The sequence below is a fragment of the Channa argus genome, unplaced genomic scaffold (genome assembly GCF_033026475.1).
Source record: "Channa argus isolate prfri unplaced genomic scaffold, Channa argus male v1.0 Contig063, whole genome shotgun sequence".
NCBI classification, from domain to species: domain Eukaryota; kingdom Metazoa; phylum Chordata; class Actinopteri; order Anabantiformes; family Channidae; genus Channa; species Channa argus.
This window is the reverse complement of record NW_027125282.1, coordinates 128,029-142,862: the sequence shown is the minus strand read 5'-3', so window position 1 is coordinate 142,862 and position 14,834 is coordinate 128,029. Positions and strand designations below refer to the sequence as shown.

Sequence of the window (14,834 nt, the reverse complement as noted above, 5' to 3'; positions counted from 1 at the left end):
CTGTAGGTCTGTCTTTGCTGATCAAAGTCTCGTCGCCCTTCCTTGCTTAATTGACGAGGTGGCCGAGTGGTTAAGGCGATGGACTGCTAATCCATTGTGCTCTGCACGCGTGGGTTGGAATCCCATCCTCGTCGCATGTCAGATTAAAGTGGTTTTAGACAAACACGGATAAAACCTTCTGCTGGACTTACAACATCCAATGGTAAACCAAATACTGTTTTGTGCAGAGAACTCGAGTGTGACAGTTGATGCAGAAATCAGACTGTTGACATATGAGTGCAGGTGATTAAGCCCACTGGACAAGCAGCTTTGGAAGAGCTTCCTTGATAGGCTGCAGATAGGCTGTATAATAAGGTGTGTATTCCAAGCTGCTCTGCCCACCGGGGCTACAAAAAATTTGGTTCAGGTGTCACATTAATGTCGTCTAGTGAACAGGACACCACAGATACAAGGCCTGTAGAGACACATGCAGGCAGAGTCCCCCACAAAACTGCTACTCACTGGATATGTTCTCTTTTCCAACCATTCTCTGTTAACCCTGAATATGGTAGTGTGTAAAAGTTCCAGGAAATCAGCAATTTCTGAAATGGCTGATCGCCCCCACTGATACTCGGTTGGAACTTCAGCAGAACGTTTTGACTGTGTGTACAAGCCTAAATGCATTGACTGGCTGCCATGTGTTTAGCTGATCAGACGGCAAACTGGTCGCCTTTTTAGCTGTACTGATGACAGGCAATTTCCCATTCTAATTGATTGTGATCTGCACATGTGGGATATGGAGGCTGAAACTTTTTAACAGTTTCATCCATTTATGGGAAAAAGGAAATCAAAGGATTGTGGAGAATGTGGGCATCGATCCCACTACCTCTTACATGCTAAGCAAGCGCTCTACCATTTGAGCTAATTCCCCTGCAAGCTTTTTTTCCTCCCTGTGTTCACAGCGTACCGGACAAACTCTCAATATCCACCCCTTATGTCCTCTGTGTTTGTAGATTGTGGAGCCCGAATACGTGACAGTCACGGACCTTGTTGACAAGGCCAGAAGCAGTCGGAGGGAACAAACAGTTGGTGTGGCATGAGGATTTGGTGCTAATGGAGTGCACCTTTTTGCCAAAGAGAATCTCCAAAGTGTTTAATTGCAGCCTTAGAAGAGTTGGCTACAATCTTCCTTGATAGGCTGCAGTCTGTTCTTGTGCTTGAGTGTAGACACACGGATGGAAATACTGTCAGGATTGACATTCGTCGGCCATCTCAGAAGTGCTTCTTTTTTTCCTTTCGGCTGTTCCCTTTCAGGGATCGCCACAGCGAATCATGTGCCTCCATCTAACCCTGTCCTCTGCATCCTCTTCACTCATACCAACTAACTTCATGTCCTCCCTTACTACATCCATAAATCTCCGCTTTGGTCTTCCTCTAGACCTCCTGCCTGGCAGCTCCAACCTATGTATCCATCTAAAGATATATTCACAAGCCATCTCAGATGTGCATCACCTGTATGATAAAGGATTGCGCGTCACCTTGACGAGGTCAGGGGAGGCATGAGGCATTTGGAGAATGTGTGTATTGATCCCACTACTTCTTGCATACAAAGCTAGTGCTTTACCATTTAAGCTAATTCCCTTGCAAAGGTACTTGGATATTAAATTCAGAGAGGAGATATTCTAGGTGTTCTTATTAAACCCTGCGAGGTGACCTAGCAATCCTGTAGGTCTGTCTTTGCTGATCAAAGTCTCGTCGCCCTTCCTTGCTTAATTGACGAGGTGGCCGAGTGGTTAAGGCGATGGACTGCTAATCTATTGTGCTCTGCACGCGTGGGTTTGAAGCCCATCCTTGTCGCATGTCAGATTAAAGTGTTTTTAGACAAACACAGATAAAACCTTCTGCTGGACTTACAACATCCAATGGTAAACCAAATACTGTTTTGTGCAGAGAACTCGAGTGTGACAGTTGATGCAGAAATCAGACTGTTGACATATGAGTGCAGGTGATTAAGCCCACTGGACAAGCAGCTTTGGAAGAGCTTCCTTGATAGGCTGCAGATAGGCTGTATAATAAGGTGTGTATTCCAAGCTGCTCTGCCCACCGGGGCTACAAAAAATTTGGTTCAGGTGTCACATTAATGTCGTCTAGTGAACAGGACACCACAGATACAAGGCCTGTAGAGACACATGCAGGCAGAGTCCCCCACAAAACTGCTACTCACTGGATGTGTTCTCTTTTCCAACCATTCTCTGTTAACCCTGAATATGGTAGTGTGTAAAAGTTCCAGGAAATCAGCAATTTCTGAAATGGCTGATCGCCCCCACTGATACTCGGTTGGAACTTCAGCAGAACGTTTTGACTGTGTGTACAAGCCTAAATGCATTGACTGGCTGCCATGTGTTTAGCTGATCAGACAGCAAACTGGTCGCCTTTTTAGCTGTACTGCTGACAGGCAATTTCCCATTCTAATTGATTGTGATCTGCACATGTGGGATATGGAGGCTGAAACTTTTTAACAGTTTCATCCATTTATGGGAAAAAGGAAATCAAAGGATTGTGGAGAATGTGGGCATCGATCCCACTACCTCTTACATGCTAAGCAAGCGCTCTACCATTTGAGCTAATTCCCCTGCAAGCTTTTTTTCCTCCCTGTGTTCACAGCGTACCGGACAAACTCTCAATATCCACCCCTTATGTCCTCTGTGTTTGTAGATTGTGGAGCCCGAATACGTGACAGTCACGGACCTTGTTGACAAGGCCAGAAGCAGTCGGAGGGAACAAACAGTTAGTGTGGCATGAGGATTTGGTGCTAATGGAGTGCACCTTTTTGCCAAAGAGAATCTCCAAAGTGTTTAATTGCAGCCTTAGAAGAGTTGGCTACAATCTTCCTTGATAGGCTGCAGTCTGTTCTTGTGCTTGAGTGTAGACACACGGATGGAAATACTGTCAGGATTGACATTCGTCGGCCATCTCAGAAGTGCTTCTTTTTTTCCTTTCGGCTGTTCCCTTTCAGGGATCGCCACAGCGAATCATGTGCCTCCATCTAACCCTGTCCTCTGCATCCTCTTCACTCATACCAACTAACTTCATGTCCTCCCTTACTACATCCATAAATCTCCGCTTTAGTCTTCCTCTAGACCTCCTGCCTGGCAGCTCCAACCTATGTATCCATCTAAAGATATATTCACAAGCCATCTCAGATGTGCATCACCTGTATGATAAAGGATTGCGTGTCACCTTGACGAGGTCAGGGGAGGCATGAGGCATTTGGAGAATGTGTGTATTGATCCCACTACTTCTTGCATACAAAGCTAGTGCTTTACCATTTAAGCTAATTCCTTTGCAAAGGTACTTGGATATTAAATTCAGAGAGGAGATATTCTAGGTGTTCTTATTAAACCCTGCGAGGTGACCTAGCAATCCTGTAGGTCTGTCTTTGCTGATCAAAGTCTCGTCGCCCTTGCTTGCTTAGTTGACGAGGTGGCCGAGTGGTTAAGGCGATGGACTGCTAATCTATTGTGCTCTGCACGCGTAGGTTTGAATCCCATCCTCGTCGCATGTCAGATTAAAGTGTTTTTAGACAAACAAAGATAAAACCTTCTGCTGGACTTACAACATCCAATGGTAAACCAAATACTGTTTTATGCAGAGAACTCGAGTGTGACAGTTGATGCAGAAATCAGACTGTTGACATATGAGTGCAGGTGATTAAGCCCACTGGACAAGCAGCTTTGGAAGAGCTTCCTTGATAGGCTGCAGATAGGCTGTATAATAAGGTGTGTATTCCAAGCTGCTCTGCCCACCGGGGCTACAAAAAATTTGGTTCAGGTGTCACATTAATGTCGTCTAGTGAACAGGACACCACAGATACAAGGCCTGTAGAGACACATGCAGGCAGAGTCCCCCACAAAACTGCTACTCACTGGATATGTTCTCTTTTCCAACCATTCTCTGTTAACCCTGAATATGGTAGTGTGTAAAAGTTCCAGGAAATCAGCAATTTCTGAAATGGCTGATCGCCCCCACTGATACTCGGTTGGAACTTCAGCAGAACGTTTTGACTGTGTGTACAAGCCTAAATGCATGGACTGGCTGACATGTGTTTAGCTGATCAGACGGCAAACTGGTCGCCTTTTTAGCTGTACTGCTGACAGGCAATTTCCCATTCTAATTGATTGTGAACTGCACATGTGGGATATGGAGGCTGAAACTTTTTAACAGTTTCATCCATTTATGGGAAAAAGAAAATCAAAGGATTGTGGAGAATGTGGGCATCGATCCCACTACCTCTTACATGCTAAGCAAGCGCTCTACCATTTGAGCTAATTCCCCTGCAAGCTTTTTTTCCTCCCTGTGTTCACAGCGTACCGGACAAACTCTCAATATCCACCCCTTATGTCCTCTGTGTTTGTAGATTGTGGAGCCCGAATACTTGACAGTCACGGGCCTTGTTGACAAGGCCAGAAGCAGTCGGAGGGAACAAACAGTTGGTGTGGCATGAGGTTTTGGTGCTAATGGAGTGCACCTTTTGGCCAAAGAGAATCTCCAAAGTGTTTAATTGCAGCCTTAGAAGAGTTGGCTACAATCTTCCTTGATAGGCCGCAGTCTGTTCTTGTGCTTGAGTGTAGACACACGGATGGAAATTCTGTCAGGATTGACATTCGTCGGCCATCTCAGAAGTGCTTCTTCTTTTCCTTTCGGCTGTTCCCTTTCAGGGGTCGCCACAGCGAATCATGTGCCTCCATCTAACCCTGTCCTCTGCATCCTCTTCACTCATACCAACTAACTTCATGTCCTCCCTTACTACATCCATAAATCTCCGCTTTGGTCTTCCTCTAGACCTCCTGCCTGGCAGCTCCAACCTATGTATCCATCTAAAGATATATTCACAAGCCATCTCAGAAGTGCATCGCCTGTATGATAAAGGATTGCGCGTCACCTTGACGAGGTCAGGGGAGGCATGAGGCATTTGGAGAATGTGGGTATTGATCCCAGTACTTCTTGCATACAAAGCTAGTGCTTTACCATTTAAGCTAATTCCCTTGCAAAGGTACTTGGATATTAAATTCAGAGAGGAGATATTCTAGGTGTTCTTATTAAACCCTGCGAGGTGACCTAGAAATCCTGTAGGTCTGTCTTTGCTGATCAAAGTCTCGTCGCCCTTCCTTGCTTAATTGACGAGGTGGCCGAGTGGTTAAGGCGATGGACTGCTAATCTATTGTGCTCTGCACGCGTGGGTTTGAATCCCATCCTCGTTGCATGTCAGATTAAAGTGTTTTTAGACAAACACAGATAAAACCTTCTGCTGGACTTACAACATCCAATGGTAAACCAAATACTGTTTTGTGCAGAGAACTCGAGTGAGACAGTTGATGTAGAAATCAGACTGTTGACATGTGAATGCAGGTGATTAAGCTCACTGGACAAGCAGCTTTGGAAGAGCTTCCTTGATATGCTGCAGATAGGCTGTATAATAAGGTGTGTATTCCATGCTGCTCTGCCCACCGGGGCTACAAAACATTTGGTTCAGGTGTCACATTAATGTCGTCTAGTGAACAGGACACCACAGATACAAGGCCTGTAGAGACACATGCAGGCAGAGTCCCCCACAAAACTGCTACTCACTGGATATGTTCTCTTTTCCAACCATTCTCTGTTAACCCTAAATATGGTAGTGTGTAAAAGTTCCAGGAAATCAGCAATTTCTGAAATGGCTGATCGCCCCCACTGATACTCGGTTGGAACTTCAGCAGAACGTTTTGACTGTGTGTACAAGCCTAAATGCATTGACTGGCTGCCATGTGTTTAGCTGATCAGACGGCAAACTGGTCGCCTTTTTAGCTGTACTGCTGACAGGCAATTTCCCATTCTAATTGATTGTGAACTGCACATGTGGGATATGGAGGCTGAAACTTTTTAACAGTTTCATCCATTTATGGGAAAAAGGAAATCAAACGATTGTGGAGAATGTGGGCATCGATCCCACTACCTCTTGCATGCTAAGCAAGCGCTCTACCATTTGAGCTAATTCCCCTGCAAGCTTTTTTTCCTCCCTGTGTTCACAGCGTACCGGACAAACTCTCAATATCCACCCCTTATGTCCTCTGTGTTTGTAGATTGTGGAGCCCGAATACTTGACAGTCACGGGCCTTGTTGACAAGGCCAGAAGCAGTCGGAGGGAACAAACAGTTGGTGTGGCATGAGGTTTTGGTGCTAATGGAGTGCACCTTTTTGCCAAAGAGAATCTCCAAAGTGTTTAATTGCAGCCTTAGAAGAGTTGGCTACAATCTTCCTTGATAGGCCGCAGTCTGTTCTTGTGCTTGAGTGTAGACACACGGATGGAAATACTGTCAGGATTGACATTCGTCGGCCATCTCAGAAGTGCTTCTTCTTTTCCTTTCGGCTGTTCCCTTTCAGGGGTCGCCACAGCGAATCATGTGCGTCTATCTAACCCTGTCCTCTGCATCCTCTTCACTCATACCAACTAACTTCATGTCCTCCCTTACTACATCCATAAATCTCCGCTTTGGTCTTCCTCTAGACCTCCTGCCTGGCAGCTCCAACCTATGTATCCATCTAAAGATATATTCACAAGCCATCTCAGAGGTGCATCGCCTGTATGATAAAGGATTGCGCGTCACCTTGACGAGGTCAGGGGAGGCATGAGGCATTTGGAGAATGTGGGTATTGATCCCAGTACTTCTTGCATACAAAGCTAGTGCTTTACCATTTAAGCTAATTCCCTTGCAAAGGTACTTGGATATTAAATTCAGAGAGGAGATATTCTAGGTGTTCTTATTAAACCCTGCGAGGTGACCTAGAAATCCTGTAGGTCTGTCTTTGCTGATCAAAGTCTCGTCGCCCTTCCTTGCTTAATTGACGAGGTGGCCGAGTGGTTAAGGCGATGGACTGCTAATCCATTGTGCTCTGCACGCGTGGGTTGGAATCCCATCCTCGTCGCATGTCAGATTAAAGTGTTTTTAGACAAACACAGATAAAACCTTCTGCTGGACTTACAACATACAATGGTAAACCAAATACTGTTTTGTGCAGAGAACTCGAGTGTGACAGTTGATGCAGAAATCAGACTGTTGACATATGAGTGCAGGTGATTAAGCCCACTGAACAAGCAGCTTTGGAAGAGCTTCCTTGATAGGCTGCAGATAGGCTGTATAATAAGGTGTGTATTCCAAGCTGCTCTGCCCACCGGGGCTACAAAAAATTTGGTTCAGGTGTCACATTAATGTCGTCTAGTGAACAGGACACCACAGATACAAGGCCTGTAGAGACACATGCAGGCAGAGTCCCCCACAAAACTGCTACTCACTGGATATGTTCTCTTTTCCAACCATTCTCTGTTAACCCTGAATATGGTAGTGTGTAAAAGTTCCAGGAAATCAGCAATTTCTGAAATGGCTGATCGCCCCCACTGATACTCGGTTGGAACTTCAGCAGAACGTTTTGACTGTGTGTACAAGCCTAAATGCATTGAATGGCTGCCATGTGTTTAGCTGATCAGACAGCAAACTGGTCGCCTTTTTAGCTGTACTGCTGACAGGCAATTTCCCATTCTAATTGATTGTGATCTGCACATGTGGGAAATGGAGGCTGAAACTTTTTAACAGTTTCATCCATTTATGGGAAAAAGGAAATCAAAGGATTGTGGAGAATGTGGGCATCGATCCCACTACCTCTTACATGCTAAGCAAGCGCTCTACCATTTGAGCTAATTCCCTTGCAAGCTTTTTTTCCTCCCTGTGTTCACAGCGTACCGGACAAACTCTCAATATCCACCCCTTATGTCCTCTGTGTTTGTAGATTGTGTAGCCCGAATACTTGACAGTCACGGGCCTTGTTGACAAGGCCAGAAGCAGTCGGAGGGAACAAACAGTTGGTGTGGCATGAGGTTTTGGTGCTAATGGAGTGCACCTTTTGGCCAAAGAGAATCTCCAAAGTGTTTAATTGCAGCCTTAGAAGAGTTGGCTACAATCTTCCTTGATAGGCCGCAGTCTGTTCTTGTGCTTGAGTGTAGACACACGGATGGAAATTCTGTCAGGATTGACATTCGTCGGCCATCTCAGAAGTGCTTCTTCTTTTCCTTTCGGCTGTTCCCTTTCAGGGGTCGCCACAGCGAATCATGTGCCTCCATCTAACCCTGTCCTCTGCATCCTCTTCACTCATACCAACTAACTTCATGTCCTCCCTTACTACATCCATAAATCTCCGCTTTGGTCTTCCTCTAGACCTCCTGCCTTGCAGCTCCAACCTATGTATCCATCTAAAGATATATTCACAAGCCATCTCAGAAGTGCATCGCCTGTATGATAAAGGATTGCGCGTCACCTTGACGAGGTCAGGGGAGGCATGAGACATTTGGAGAATGTGGGTATTGATCCCAGTACTTCTTGCATACAAAGCTAGTGCTTTACCATTTAAGCTAATTCCCTTGCAAAGGTACTTGGATATTAAATTCAGAGAGGAGATATTCTAGGTGTTCTTATTAAACCCTGCGAGGTGACCTAGAAATCCTGTAGGTCTGTCTTTGCTGATCAAAGTCTCGTCGCCCTTCCTTGCTTAATTGACGAGGTGGCCGAGTGGTTAAGGCGATGGACTGCTAATCCATTGTGCTCTGCATGCGTGGGTTGGAATCCCATCCTCGTCGCATGTCAGATTAAAGTGGTTTTAGACAAACACAGATAAAACCTTCTGCTGGACTTACAACATCCAATGGTAAACCAAATACTGTTTTGTGCAGAGAACTCGAGTGTGACAGTTGATGCAGAAATCAGACTGTTGACATGTGAGTGCAGGTGATTAAGCTCATTGGACAAGCAGCTTTGGAAGAGCTTCCTTGATAGGCTGCAGATAGGCTGTATAATAAGGTGTGTACTCCATGCTGCTCTGCCCACCGGGGCTACAAAACATTTGGTTCAGGTGTCACATTAATGTTGTCCAGTGAACAGGACACCACAGATACAAAGCCTGTTGAGACACATGCAGGCAGAGTCCCCCACAAAACTGCTACTCACTGGATATGTTCTCTTTTCCAACCATTCTCTGTTAACCCTGAATATGGTAGTGTGTAAAAGTTCCAGGAAATCAGCAATTTCTGAAATGGCTGATCGCCCCCACTGATACTCGGTTGGAACTTCAGCAGAACGTTTTGACTGTGTGTACAAGCCTAAATGCATTGAATGGCTGCCATGTGTTTAGCTGATCAGACAGCAAACTGGTCGCCTTTTTAGCTGTACTGCTGACAGGCAATTTCCCATTCTAATTGATTGTGATCTGCACATGTGGGAAATGGAGGCTGAAACTTTTTAACAGTTTCATCCATTTATGGGAAAAAGGAAATCAAAGGATTGTGGAGAATGTGGGCATCGATCCCACTACCTCTTACATGCTAAGCAAGCGCTCTACCATTTGAGCTAATTCCCTTGCAAGCTTTTTTTCCTCCCTGTGTTCACAGCGTACCGGACAAACTCTCAATATCCACCCCTTATGTCCTCTGTGTTTGTAGATTGTGTAGCCCGAATACTTGACAGTCACGGGCCTTGTTGACAAGGCCAGAAGCAGTCGGAGGGAACAAACAGTTGGTGTGGCATGAGGTTTTGGTGCTAATGGAGTGCACCTTTTGGCCAAAGAGAATCTCCAAAGTGTTTAATTGCAGCCTTAGAAGAGTTGGCTACAATCTTCCTTGATAGGCCGCAGTCTGTTCTTGTGTTTGAGTGTAGACACACGGATGGAAATTCTGTCAGGATTGACATTCGTCGGCCATCTCAGAAGTGCTTCTTCTTTTCCTTTCGGCTGTTCCCTTTCAGGGGTCGCCACAGCGAATCATGTGCCTCCATCTAACCCTGTCCTCTGCATCCTCTTCACTCATACCAACTAACTTCATGTCCTCCCTTACTACATCCATAAATCTCCGCTTTGGTCTTCCTCTAGACCTCCTGCCTGGCAGCTCCAACCCATGTATCCATCTAAAGATATATTCACAAGCCATCTCAGAAGTGCATCGCCTGTATGATAAAGGATTGCGCGTCACCTTGACGAGGTCAGGGGAGGCATGAGACATTTGGAGAATGTGGGTATTGATCCCAGTACTTCTTGCATACAAAGCTAGTGCTTTACCATTTAAGCTAATTCCCTTGCAAAGGTACTTGGATATTAAATTCAGAGAGGAGATATTCTAGGTGTTCTTATTAAACCCTGCGAGGTGACCTAGAAATCCTGTAGGTCTGTCTTTGCTGATCAAAGTCTCGTCGCCCTTCCTTGCTTAATTGACGAGGTGGCCGAGTGGTTAAGGCGATGGACTGCTAATCCATTGTGCTCTGCATGCGTGGGTTGGAATCCCATCCTCGTCGCATGTCAGATTAAAGTGGTTTTAGACAAACACAGATAAAACCTTCTGCTGGACTTACAACATCCAATGGTAAACCAAATACTGTTTTGTGCAGAGAACTCGAGTGTGACAGTTGATGCAGAAATCAGACTGTTGACATGTGAGTGCAGGTGATTAAGCTCATTGGACAAGCAGCTTTGGAAGAGCTTCCTTGATAGGCTGCAGATAGGCTGTATAATAAGGTGTGTACTCCATGCTGCTCTGCCCACCGGGGCTACAAAACATTTGGTTCAGGTGTCACATTAATGTTGTCCAGTGAACAGGACACCACAGATACAAAGCCTGTTGAGACACATGCAGGCAGAGTCCCCCACAAAACTGCTACTCACTGGATATGTTCTCTTTTCCAACCATTCTCTGTTAACCCTAAATATGGTAGTGTGTAAAAGTTCCAGGAAATCAGCAATTTCTGAAATGGCTGATCGCCCCCACTGATACTCGGTTGGAACTTCAGCAGAAGGTTTTGACTGTGTGTACAAGCCTAAATGCATTGACTGGCTGCCATGTGTTTAGCTGATCAGACGGCAAACTGGTCGCCTTTTTAGCTGTACTGCTGACAGGCAATTTCCCATTCTAATTTATTGTGATCTGCACATGTGGGATATGGAGGCTGAAACTTTTTAACAGTTTCATCCATTTATGGGAAAAAGGAAATCAAACAATTGTGGAGAATGTGGGCATCAATCCCACTACCTCCTGCATGCTAAGCAAGCGCTCTACCATTTGAGCTAATTCCCCTGCAAGCTTTTTTTCCTCCCTGTGTTCACAGCGTACCGGACAAACTCTCAATATCCACCCCTTATGTCCTCTGTGTTTGTAGATTGTGGAGCCCGAATACTTGACAGTCACGGGCCTTGTTGACAAGGCCAGAAGCAGTCGGAGGGAACAAACAGTTGGTGTGGCATGAGGTTTTGGTGCTAATGGAGGGCACCTTTTTGCCAAAGAGAATCTCCATAGTGTTTAATTGCAGCCTTAGAAGAGTTGGCTAAGATCTTCCTTGATAGGCTGCAGTCTGTTCTTGTGCTTGAGTGTAGACACACGGATGGAAATACTGTCAGGATTGACATTCGTCGGCCATCTCAGAAGTGCTTCTTCTTTTCCTTTCGGCTGTTCCCTTTCAGGGGTCGCCACAGCGAATCATGTGCCTCCATCTAACCCTGTCCTCTGCATCCTCTACACTCATACCAACTAACTTCATGTCCTCCCTTACTACATCCATAAATCTCCGCTTTGGTCTTCCTCTAGACCTCCTGCCTGGCAGCTCCAACCCATGTATCCATCTAAAGATATATTCACAAGCCATGTCAGAAGTGCATCACCTGCATGAGCCATTTGGAGAATGTGGGTATTGATCCCACTACTTCTTGCATACAAAGCTAGTGCTTTACCATTTAAGCTAATTCCCTTGCAAAGGTACTTGGATATTAAATTCAGAGAGGAGATATTCTAGGTGTTCTTATTAAAACCTGCGAGGTGACCTAGAAATCCTGTAGGTCTGTCTTTGCTGATCAAAGTCTCGTCGCCCTTCCTTGCTTAATTGACGAGGTGGCCGAGTGGTTAAGGCGATGGACTGCTAATCCATTGTGCTCTGCACCCGTGGGTTTGTATCCCATCCTTGTCGCATGTCAGATTAAAGTGTTTTTAGACAAACACAGATAAAACCTTCTCCTGGACTTACAACATCCAATGGTAAACCAAATACTGTTTTGTGCAGAGAACTCGAGTGTGACAATTGATGCAGAAATCAGACTGTTGACATGTGAGTGCAGGTGATTAAGCCCACTGGACAAGCAGCTTTGGAAAAGCTTCCTTGATAGGCTGCAGATAGGCTGTATAATAAGGTGTGTATTCCACGCTGCTCTGCAACATTTGGTTCAGGTGTCACATTAATGTCGTCTAGTGAACAGGACACCACAGATACAAGGCCTGTGGAGACACATGCAGGCAGAGTCCCCCACAAAACTGCTACTCACTGGATATGTTCTCTTTTCCAACCATTCTCTGTTAACCCTAAATATGGTAGTGTGTAAAAGTTCCAGGAAATCAGCAATTTCTGAAATGGCTGTTCGCCCCCACTGATACTCGGTTGGAACTTCAGCAGAACGTTTTGACTGTGTGTACAAACCTAAATGCATTGACTGGCTGCCATGTGTTTAGCTGATCAGACGGCAAACTGGTCGCCTTTTTAGCTGTACTGCTGACAGGCAATTTCCCATTCTAATTGATTGTGAACTGCACATGTGGGATATGGAGGCTGAAACTTTTTAACAGTTTCATCCATTTATGGGAAAAAGGAAATCAAACGATTGTGGAGAATGTGGGCATCGATCCCACTACCTCTTGCATGCTAAGCAAGCGCTCTACCATTTGAGCTAATTCCCCTGCAAGCTTTTTTTCCTCCCTGTGTTCACAGCGTACCGGACAAACTCTCAATATCCACCCCTTATGTCCTCTGTGTTTGTAGATTGTGGAGCCCGAATACTTGACAGTCACGGGCCTTGTTGACAAGGCCAGAAGCAGTCGGAGGGAACAAACAGTTGGTGTGGCATGAGGTTTTGGTGCTAATGGAGTGCACCTTTTTGCCAAAGAGAATCTCCAAAGTGTTTAATTGCAGCCTTAGAAGAGTTGGCTACAATCTTCCTTGATAGGCCGCAGTCTGTTCTTGTGCTTGAGTGTAGACACACGGATGGAAATACTGTCAGGATTGACATTCGTCGGCCATCTCAGAAGTGCTTCTTCTTTTCCTTTCGGCTGTTCCCTTTCAGGGGTCGCCACAGCGAATCATGTGCGTCTATCTAACCCTGTCCTCTGCATCCTCTTCACTCATACCAACTAACTTCATGTCCTCCCTTACTACATCCATAAATCTCCGCTTTGGTCTTCCTCTAGACCTCCTGCCTGGCAGCTCCAACCTATGTATCCATCTAAAGATATATTCACAAGCCATCTCAGAAGTGCATCGCCTGTATGATAAAGGATTGCGCGTCACCTTGACGAGGTCAGGGGAGGCATGAGGCATTTGGAGAATGTGGGTATTGATCCCAGTACTTCTTGCATACAAAGCTAGTGCTTTACCATTTAAGCTAATTCCCTTGCAAAGGTACTTGGATATTAAATTCAGAGAGGATATATTCTAGGTGTTCTTATTAAGCCTTGCGAGGTGACCGAGAAATCCTGTAGGTCTGTCTTTGCTGATCAAAGTCGCGTCGCCCTTCCTTGCTTAATTGACGAGGTGGCCGAGTGGTTAAGGCGATGGACTGCTAATCCATTGTGCTCTGCACGCGTGGGTTCGAATCCCATCCTCGTCGCATGTCAGATTAAAGTGTTTTTAGACAAACACAGATAAAACCTTCTGCTGGACTTACAACATCCAATGGTAAACCAAATACTGTTTTGTGCAGAGAACTCGAGTGTGACAGTTGATGCAGAAATCAGACTGTTGACATGTGAGTGCAGGTGATTAAGCCCACTGGACAAGCAGCTTTGGAAGAGCTTCCTTGATAGGCTGCAGATAGGCTGTATAATAAGGTGTGTATTCCAAGCTGCTCTGCCCAAAGGGGCTACAACACATTTGGTTCAGGTGTCACATTAATGTCGTCTAGTGAACAGGAAACCACAGATACAAGGCCTGTAGAGACACATGCAGGCAGAGTCCCCCACAAAACTGCTACTCACTCGATATGTTCTCTTTTCCAACCATTCTCTGTTAACCCTAAATATGGTAGTGTGTAAAAGTTCCAGGAAATCAGCAATTTCTGAAATGGCTGTTCGCCCCCACTGATACTCGGTTGGAACTTCAGCAGAACGTTTTGACTGTGTGTACAAGCCTAAATGCATTGACTGGCTGCCATGTGTTTAGCTGATCAGACGGCAAACTGGTCGCCTTTTTAGCTGTACTGCTGACAGGCAATTTCCCATTCTAGTTGATTGTGATCTGCACATGTGGGATATGGAGGCTGAAAATTTTTAACAGTTTCATCCATTTATGGGAAAAAGGAAATCAAAGGATTGTGGAGAATGTTGGCATCGATCCCACTACCTCTTGCATGCTAAGCAAGCGCTCTACCATTTGAGCTAATTCCCCTGCAAGCTTTTTTTCCTCCCTGTGTTCACAGGGCAGAATTTGCAAACGTACCGGACAAACTCTCAATATCCACCCCTTATGTCCTCTGTGTTTGTAGATTGTGGAGCCCGAATACTTGACAGTCACGGGCCTTGTTGACAAGGCCAGAAGCAGTCGGAGGGAACAAACAGTTGGTGTGGCATGAGGTTTTGGTGCTAATGGAGTGCACCTTTTTGCCAAAGAGAATCTCCAAAGTGTTTAATTGCAGCCTTAGAAGAGTTGGTTACAATCTTCCTTGATAGGCTGCAGTCTGTTCTTGTGCTTGAGTGTAGACACACGGATGGAAATACTGTCAGGATTGACATTCGTCGGCCATCTCAGAAGTGC

The 14,834-nt window shown here is 45.5% G+C and overlaps 5 non-coding genes across 5 annotated transcripts; 3 read left to right on the top strand and 2 right to left on the bottom strand.

The window, feature by feature from the left end:
- Positions 1-52: 52 nt before the first annotated feature.
- Positions 53-134, top strand: trnas-gcu (transfer RNA serine (anticodon GCU)). Its single transcript has one exon. It is a non-coding gene; the product is annotated as a tRNA-Ser (tRNA).
- A 5,809-nt stretch (positions 135-5,943) lies between these two features.
- On the bottom strand, positions 5,944-6,016 carry trnaa-agc (transfer RNA alanine (anticodon AGC)). Its single transcript has one exon. It is a non-coding gene; the product is annotated as a tRNA-Ala (tRNA).
- Positions 6,017-6,860: 844 nt separating this feature from the next.
- Positions 6,861-6,942, top strand: trnas-gcu (transfer RNA serine (anticodon GCU)). Its single transcript has one exon. It is a non-coding gene; the product is annotated as a tRNA-Ser (tRNA).
- Positions 6,943-12,693: 5,751 nt separating this feature from the next.
- trnaa-agc (transfer RNA alanine (anticodon AGC)) lies at positions 12,694-12,766 on the bottom strand. Its single transcript has one exon. It is a non-coding gene; the product is annotated as a tRNA-Ala (tRNA).
- Positions 12,767-13,610: 844 nt separating this feature from the next.
- Positions 13,611-13,692, top strand: trnas-gcu (transfer RNA serine (anticodon GCU)). The gene has a single exon. It is a non-coding gene; the product is annotated as a tRNA-Ser (tRNA).
- The last annotated feature ends 1,142 nt before the right edge of the window (positions 13,693-14,834 follow it).